This window comes from Silurus aristotelis (assembly GCF_946808225.1).
Source record: "Silurus aristotelis genome assembly, chromosome: 13".
NCBI classification, from domain to species: Eukaryota; Metazoa; Chordata; class Actinopteri; order Siluriformes; family Siluridae; genus Silurus; species Silurus aristotelis.
The window spans coordinates 13,791,142-13,800,847 of NC_139586.1; the positions used below are offsets into that span (position 1 = coordinate 13,791,142).

Below are 9,706 nucleotides of genomic sequence, written 5' to 3' on the forward strand. Positions count from 1 at the left end.
TTATTGAAAAAGAACAAAGCTGTAAAACATCTTTGAGAAAAAAAAACATTTAAAGAAGACGCAATTTAAGGATTTTCCAATCACATGTATTATAATAAAATCGTTAACCAAAATCACACAGAAATTCACATCCACCAATAAGTATCAGATTCACAAAATTCATAACTACTAATAAATACAGGGACCTTTTTTTTTTTTTTTTTCAAAATTAATCATCCAGATCAATTGTGACTTTTGTAATCATATTGTATATTTCTATTTATAAAAGTTAAAAACCCTGCTTATGCTCCACAAGTGGGTTGTGAGATAGAGAAGGAAAAAGTCTGGAGTGAGTTAGATGAAGTGGTGGAAAGTGAACTTAGGATTAAAGATTGGTGATGGGGGCAGACTTTATTGGGCATGTAGGTGAAGGGAACAGAGTTGATGAGGAGGTGATGGGTAGGTATAGTCTTAAGAAGAGGAATGTAGAAGGGCAGATGGTAGATTTTGCTTAAAAGATGGAAATGGAAGTCAAGTCAAGTCAAGTCAAGTTTATTTGTATAGCGCTTTTCACAACAGACATTGTCTCAAAGCAGCTTTACAGAAAACAACAGTGAAGGTGAATGGTGTGCGTTTGTCCCTGATGAGCAAGCCGTGGCGACAGTGGCAAGGAAAAACTCCCTTAGATGATATGAGGAAGAAACCTTGAGAGGAACCAGACTCAAAGGGGAACCCATCCTCATATGGGTGACATCAAAAGTTTGGTCATAAATCTTTCAACAATACAGAACAATTTGTGATCATCATAGATCCAGCATCAGCTTCTCCATGCCAGGGCCTTTAAACACTCGGCATCTACTTCTCCATGATCATCCATAGGTCCATAATCTTCACGAGGTGGGACGTGACTGGAGCTGGCCAAACCTCAGGATGCCTCGGGATGGGGAGAGAAAGAGAAGCAGTGGAGAGGAATTAGCGTAGCTGCTGTTCATGATATTAACAGCACAAGTTGATAATGTGCATGTGATCAGATGTTCTGGAGCACAAGGTTATGATGTGATGTGTGTGATGTGTGTTATGTGTAGGCTTTGCTAAAAAGATATGTTTTTAATCTGCACTTAAACTGGGAGAGTGTATCTGAACCCCGAACACTGTCAGGAAGACTATTCCAGAGTTTAGGAGCTAAATGTGAAAATGCTCTACCGCCTTTAGTGGACTTTGCTATTCTAGGAACTACTAGAAGCCCAGAGTTTTGAGATCTCAGGGAGCGTGACGGATTGTAGCGTGTTAAGAGACTGGATAGATACATGGGAGCCAAACCATTTAGTGCTTTATAAGTGAGTAGCAGTAGTTTGTAGTCTATTCGAAACTTAATAGGAAGCCAATGTAGGGACGATAAGATTGGGGTTATATGATCGTATTTTCTTGACCTAGTAAGAACTCTTGCTGCGGCATTCTGAACTAACTGAAGCTTGTTTATTAATGATGCAGGACATCCACCTAGTAATGCATTACAGTAGTCTATTCTAGAGGTCATAAACGCATGGACGAGCTTCTCTGCATCAGATATAGATAACATATTTCTTAGCTTAGAAATATTTCTAAGGTGAAAGAAGGCTGTTTTTGTAACTTGATTGATGTGATTTTTAAAAGATAAGTTGCTGTCTAAAATAACTCCCAGGTCTTTTACCGTTGAACTAGTAGTTACAGAACAACCGTCTAAATGCAGGCTGAGATGCTGGAGCTTCTGTGTACTATTTTTTGGGCCGATGAGCAAAATCTCCGTTTTATCAGAATTTAATAGCAGAAAGTTATGGGTCATCCAATCTCTTATTTCTTCAAGTGGTAAACTTATTTTAGAAGGAGGCTCATATGGTGATCATATATATATATATATATATATATATATATATATATATATATATATATATATATATATATATAAGATGGTGGAAACTGAAGGAGGAAGACTGTAGTGTAAGATTCAGGGAACTCGTGGTGGTGAAGAGGTGCTGGATGATTGGGCAAAAACTGCAGAAGTGATAAGGGAGACAGCAAGAAAGAAACTTGGTGTGACATCTGGAAAGAGAAAGGAAGACAAAGAGACGTGGTAGGGGAATAAGGACGTGCAGGAAAGCAGATGGGAGTTTTACTTACTCAAATATATTCTGAGAACAGAAAAAAAAATTAAAGAAAATTATTGGTTTAAAGATTAAACCTATTAAATTGAAAGAGAGGTGGGGTCAGAGCGTTCGGACGTTTGGAGGGAATCCTTCAAACAGCTATATTAGCATTGCTAATTCGTGGAGAGCTCAAGTAAAACTGTAAATGTTTTGTTCAAATTCAAAACATCTGATATTTACAGAGATAATTGCCGAACATTACAAAATTAAGGTGCTAAGAAGGTGCATTGTCTAAATATCCTATTGTATCTGAATTTGTATTTGGCTCCTACCTTTTTTTTTTTTTTAGGTCAGTTGAGAATATTTGGCTTGAAGGGATAAGTCAAAAATTAAAGAAATTAAAGGATGTTAGATTCATTCACAAGGTCAAGTTTTTCTGGAGAGGAGACTGATTTCATGCAGAATTACCTTAAGAATTTGTAAAGGAAGCAAAAGGTATCTTTAGGTTCCCTCTGTCAACTCATAAAGACTATTTTTACTCTGCATGTGAAAGATCAACCAAAGCAAGTGGAAAAAGCAAAGGAGAACCAACAAAAACTAGAGCTAATTCTTGCAAAGCATATGTGTCATTCCAAATCCTCAAAGATGGTAGTTTTACAGGTGCTGTGGTGAACAAAATGCTTCAACACAGCCGACATGATGTATGCATGAAAAAGAGGAAATAAAAAAATCGATTAAGTTATTAAGCGTCATTGAAATGTGGCTTGATCAAGGACTGTCAATTACTGAAACACTTTTAAAATGTGTGGACTAGGCAGAGCGGCATGGACATATGGACAAATACAATTGCCGATATTATGTTACACAGAAAGATATCACTAGGATTACTGACTTTTTTATTTTCTGGTGCAAGTCCTGAGGTGTTATTCACCCCTGTTTAATTTTCACAGTTCTTCAGCTCGATTCTCCTCCTGCTTTTGTTGTGCAAACCACCCATTACCTGTGAGGCCTGGCACATTTGCATTTGTTTACTCGGAGTAGCTCAGATCCAAGGCAGGCCTTTCATTTTAATTGGCCATCACTGAAGCTTCATTGGTCATCACTCTCCAGCTTTGCAAGGTGTGAATATGTCCATTGTGACTGTGTATGTAAGGGAGTGGCATTGCATGACTACAGCACAGTGCTGTGCATAAAAGCAGACCGACCCAGGCGGGAGAATCATTTCTTCTTTACATTTTTGAGAACGCACATCAGGATGGCTCGTATCACTGCCACGCAGGAAGAACCTCTCCACGCAACAGGCTTTGGCCTGGCTTCAGGAAATAGACAAAGCAGACTCTGATGGAGGAGAGATTTCATTTGTCCAGCAGGCCACTGATACCTCCTCAGAAGAATCCGAAAAGGAGACGGAACAAGAACCCAACATGCCTCCATGGAAGATGCACCGTGGTACTGGGAAGCTCTGTCTGAGCCAGACGGCAAAAGACGGGACTGTGTGGGTAGAGGAGGAATTTGGAATCCCCGGTGCAGTAGCAAATCACTCGTGCTTCACTGCGCAAGCTGGACCCACAGAGTCTGCTAAGGTTTGTCATTGTCATAGTACATATGATATTTATATAAACCCATTTAGAGTGAGGTTCATGTAAATTTACCATTTTCAATTTGTTTATCTTCCAACAGCGTAAAATTACAAGCGTTCTCCAAAGCTTCCTTTGCCTGTTGGACATGGGAATGCTGCAGACCATCAGGGATTGCACGGTCCATCAAGCCCCTAGAACAGAGCCGGACTGGAATTTGGCAATTCATGAACTGATGGCATTCATTTCAATTCTGTTTGTAAAAGCAATCAGAAAGCTGGTCAGAAAGCTTTCTGGTTCCAGTAATCAAAGAGACAATGCTAGATTCATTTCAATTATGCAACACCTTCGATTTGATGACAAGGACACACGGGCAGAACGGGTGAAAACAGACAAATTTGCTGCGATCTCTGACATCTGGACACACTTCAACAAGAACTGTGCTGAGAGTTTCACTCCAGGAGAACACATGCCCATAGATGAACAGCTGTTCCCTACCAAGGTTCGTTGTCCATTCACACAGTATATCGCAACCAAGACAGACAAATTTGGGATCAAGTTTTGGATGGCCACGGATTTGGAGACCAAATATGTCTGCAATGCATCTCCTTACTTGGGAAAGGACCCCAGTCGTCAGAAGGGAGAGAGGCTGGCAGAGAACGTGGTCATGATTTTGATGGAGCCATTTTTGGATGATGGGAGAAATGTCACGACGGACAATTTCTTTACTTCACTGTCACTGTTGCACAGACTGCTGCAGCGCAAAATAACGCTACTGGGCATGGTGAATAAAGTCCCGCGTGAACTTGCTCAAATTGCAAAAGACACTGCACAGCAAGAGGTTTTCTCCACTTCAGTGCTTAGAAGTGGCAGTGTCTCCTTGACAATTTATGCACCTAAAAAAAACGATCAGTGACGGCAGAAAGAGGAAACCCAACACGATAACAGACTATAACCACATGAAGGTATCTGAATGTGTGTATAATTTTACACCAGTGCTACAATGTTTTCTGTGTACTATACAGGCCTATAGAAAAAAAGCACATATACTCATGACTCTGTCTCTCTCTCTGCTTTTACAGTGTGGTGTAGACGACCAAATGGCCCGGATGTATTCCGTAAGAGCAGCAACACAGAGGATTGTTTCTGAGTCTTCTAGCTAAGGAACTTCGTGGCCAATTCATGCAGCACAAGGAAATATTGGCACAGAGGCAGGCTGCTGCAGCTGCTGTGCCAGGGACTGTACGGACAACACAGTGCCATGTGCAAGAAAGCTGCAACAGGAATGTCAGAAATTCACCTGTGCCAAATGCAGGAATGATGGACACTGGGTCTGCAAACTCTGTAAAATTTGAAACACTAAAATAAAACAGACTTGTGTATCCATATATTGTGAATGTATTGTTTTGTATAAATACGGCAGGCATTTCTGAAGGTTTTCAAGTCTCAAGCAGATTTCAGATCACTGTTTTTCAATGGAAAACGTATATTGAATCTATTTGCTGAATTTGTGTGAGCAGTACACAACAACATGCATAAAAAACCACAATACTTACATTATTATTGTAATAACACATCTTTTATTAGGAAAGATATGGGTCCAGTGAACAACATGCTGTAAAGCATTTCTGCACCAACCAAACAATAGTGTTGTCATTTAGATGTTTAATCATATAAGTGCAGGAAACTAACGATATATGGGAGGATTTTATTCTCCACGTGTGTGAAGGGACCAGGAAGTGATGCAGCTCTCAGGTCAACATAAACAGCTGTTTATAGCTCGTGCTAACTGGACTTTGTTTAAAAAAAAAAAAAAAAGGAAAACAAGAAAAAAAATGGACAATCAAAAAAGTTGTTTTATCTGAGATTTAAAAAGAAAAAAAAAGCAGCCATGTGGAAAATATTTTTGGGGGGCGGAGTAACAACGGAGACGTGGAGATCTACATCTGTAAGTTACAATAAATCTCCCCTTAAAGCTTTATACGATTTTATTGGTTTTATATAGGAGAAATGCTTGAAAAGTACGTGTGTGTGTGTGTGTGTGTGTGTGTGTGTGTGTGTGTACATGTTTGGAATGGCCAGAAAAGATCAAAATTTGTGTCGAAGGCTAACGGGTTGTGTGTCTTTAAATTTTCCAGGTCAGTCAATGTGTGGGATATTTTGTATAGATACGGCAGGCATTTCTAAAGGTTTCAGTTTTACACACAGACATTCCTTGGTGTTCATATGGCAGACAACCTCACCTGGTCACTCAACACCAGCTCCATCACGAAGAAAGCCCAGCAGGGTCTCTACTTCCTGAGAAGGCTGAGGAAAGCCCATCTCCCTCCCCCCATTCTGACTATGTTCTACAGAGGGACCATTGAGAGCATCTTGAGCAGCTGCATCACTGCCTGGTTTGGGACCTACACCGTCTCGGATCGCAAGACCCTACAGAGGATAGTGAAAACAGCTGAAAAGATCATCTGAGTCTCTCTCCTGTCTATCATGGACATTTACACCACACGCTGCATCTGCAAAACAAACAGCATTGTGGATGACCACACACACTTTTTACTCTCCTGCCATCAGGAAAATGGTTCCAAATCATTCGGGCCGCCACAACAAGACTGTGCAACAGTTTCTTTCCTCAAGCCATCAGGCTTCTCAACACACAGAACTGAAACGGAACTCACACACACTCACTCAGACACACACTCACTCGAATGTGTGTTACCGAACTGTACAACCTGGACTAAACACTAACACACACTCATTACCCATCTCAATCCATTCCACCACCATTTATTTATTTATTATTATTTATACTTGACCGTACCACTGCTACTACTACTGCTGTTTTTTGCACCTTTCACTTTATAATACTGTTTACATGCTGTTTTTTGCCCCTTTGACTGTATTATACTATACTGTTTACATGCTGTCTTATGCACCTCTTGACTGCTGCTGTTTTTTGCACTACATTGTTCTGGTTATATTCACTCCCGGGTATAGTTTTTAGGTTTACTGGTCGGCGCTTTTATGTTTTTTGTCTTGTGTTGTCTGTCTGCACTGTCTGTCTGTATTGTTTTTTGTCTGCACTGTTTGCACTAGGTTGCACTTGATGCACTTTATGTAGCTTTGTTTTGTGTTGTAGCTCTATGTTGTTTAGTGTAGCACCAGGGTTCCGGAGGAACGTTGTCTCGTTTTTACTGTGTACCGTGTACAACTGTGTATAGTAGAAATGCCTCTTGACTTGACTTGATGTTTGGCCTGCCTTGGATCTGAGCTACTCTGAGTAAACGAATGCAAATGTGCCAGGCCTCACAGGTAATGGGTGTGTTTTGCACAACAAAACCAGGAGATCAACAGAGCTGAAGGCCTGTGAAAATCTCAGCAGGGGTGCTAGTAGGTGTTAGGTCCAGGGAATTTACGCAACTTTGCGCAGGGTACGAATAATCAAGAAGACCGTCAGTGCTCTCAGTTTTCCTCATGTGAAAGACTGTGTTAGTGTGGACAAGTTAGTCACATAAGAGCTGCAGGAAAACATTTGTTACTACCAGCTATTGAGCAAAAATCAACCATTAATGGCCAGAGAAGTATGTGAGGGTGGTGCAGGACATGTATGAGGACGGTGTGACAGCAGTGCAGTGTGCAGTAGAAACGACAGACTGGTTCATGGTTGAGGTTGGATTGCATCAAGGATCGGCTCTGAGCCCTTTTCTATTTGATGGACAGGTTAACTGATGAGGTCAGACAGGAGTCTCCGTGGGCTATGATGTTTGCAGATGATATTGTTATTTGTGGTGAGAGTAGGGAGCAGGTTGAGATGAGCCTGGAGAGGTGGAGGTGTGTGTGAATGAGAGGGAGGGCAGTGGAGTGGTGCGGTTGCAGGCAGAAGTGGTGAATGTGAAATAGTTTAGGTACCTGGGGTGAACAGTGCAAAGTAAAAGTGTGTGTTAGAGAAGTAAAAAAAAGAGTGCAGGCAGGGTGGAGTGGGGGGTAAAGAGCGGCAGGAGTGATTTGTGATAGAAGGGTATCTGCAAAAGTGAAAGGGAAAGTTTATAGGACTGTGGTGAGACCTGATATGTTGTATGGTTTAGAGACAGCAGCACTGACTAAAAGACAGGAGGTGGAGCTGGAGGTAGAGGTTTTGAAGATGCTGAGATGTTCATTGCAAGTGATGAGGATGGACAGGATTAGAAACTAGTTTTTTAAAGGGACTGTGCATGTGGGACATTTTGGAGACAAAGTGAGGCATGATTGAGATGGTTTGGCAGAGGAGGGATATGGGGTATATAGGTAGGAGAATGCTGAGGATGGAGCCACCAGGAAAAAGAAAAAGACCAAGGAGGAGGTTAATGGATGTGGTGAGGAAAGACATGCAGGTAGTTAATTTGAAAGAGGCAGATGTAGAGAACAGTGTAGTATGGAGACAATTGATCTGCTGTGGCAACCCCGAAAAAGGAGCAGCCGAAAGATGTTTTGCATCAATTTGATTTATTCCATTTGATTTTTTAAATAATTATATTATATATAAAATATTATATTAATCAAGCAGGCATTTTATTGAAAATGTTAATAATTAAGTACATTAATAAAAACAATAAGCAATTTTGTTTTGTAATACTGTTTCTAAAGTTTTTGTAGGGTGATTAAATAAATGTTTATTGAAGGAGCTTTACTGAATAAAGCTGTATCTGAGATTCCAAAATCAGTGGTGTTTTTGCATTTCTTCTGTAACAATAGTGCAATTTGGGAGAAATAAACGTCTGGTTAGTAAAAAAAAAAAAGTCTTTATAGCTGCCGTTATGAAATGACAATTTTTGTTGTAATATATTTATTTTGTAATACAAAAATAATGCACTGGGACGTGTTGTTCCAGTGGCCTGCTGTAGAGCTCTGACCTCAACCCTGTTGAACATGTTTGGGATGAATTGGAACACAGACTGCACCCCAGGCCTCCCCACTCTACATCAGTACCTGACTTTACTAACACCCTTGTGGCTGAATGAGCACAAATCTTCACAAGCATATTTTAAAATCTAGTGGAACATCTTCGCAGAAGAGTGGAGATTACAACAAATAGGGAATAAATGTGAAACGAGATGTTCAAAAAATACCTGTGGGTATTATGATCCAGTGTCCACAAACTTGTCCAGAAATTATAAAAAAAACCCAACAACTTTATGATGTACTTATAAGAAGAGAATTCACTTGCGGGATGGTTGCCATATTTATTATTCTCCTTTAACAGCACAACGTAGTGTTATAATTATTACCTTTACATAACACACATGACATCCAGTTCGAATGCATTTTTAATAGTCTCTAATCTGAGTATAAATTAAACATCAGTGATTACAAACCCGGCTAAATCTCATTTATCTCCTCACATACACTGCAGTGAATTTAAAACAAATCACAATTTAAACTGTAACTAGAGAACATCATTCACACAAGAATGAGACATTTATACACAAAAAGAAATCAAACACGGACTATAGAGAATGCAGGAACGGGGCAAATATGCATGAAGAGAAACCACAGGCTGTTCACATATATAACGTAATGTTCCCTTGGAACAGCAAGGCAAGTAATTTGAACAAACAGGCGTCGAGGCTACACGCTTTAAATGCCAACAGTTTTGAAAATTTGGTGGTGGGGAATGCATAGAACATTCAGCACATGAATAACAAATATGTACTGCTCGAAAGTTCAAGTATTAAAAATGTTAATGGCCTCAAAAAAAAAAAAATCTTTACTCGTTCACACCTTCATGTACCATCCTGTAGAAACTTTTTATTTAAATGAAATTAATAACATTAACAGTGAATAAAAATCACTTGCACCGGTCGTGTTACCGTTCTCACAACCACAGCTAAGCTAACTATCTACGCTTGTGTTCACTGGCTAAATAACACATTTATTAACAAGTGCTTATTCTCTTTTAAGTAAAAATAAATCTGAGGCTGAATTACAAAGGGAGCTCTGATAAAGATTCCACAGCATGGAATAATTTGATTCTTCTAAAATATACAAAAGTAG

The 9,706-nt window shown here is 39.8% G+C and overlaps 1 long non-coding RNA gene across 1 annotated transcript; it reads left to right on the forward strand.

Annotated features, from left to right (window-relative positions):
• Window positions 1-5,365: 5,365 nt before the first annotated feature.
• Window positions 5,366-6,918, forward strand: LOC310736204. The gene is made up of 2 exons (XR_014536486.1): window positions 5,366-5,627; window positions 5,818-6,918. It is a non-coding gene; the product is annotated as an uncharacterized lncRNA (long non-coding RNA).
• The last annotated feature ends 2,788 nt before the right edge of the window (window positions 6,919-9,706 follow it).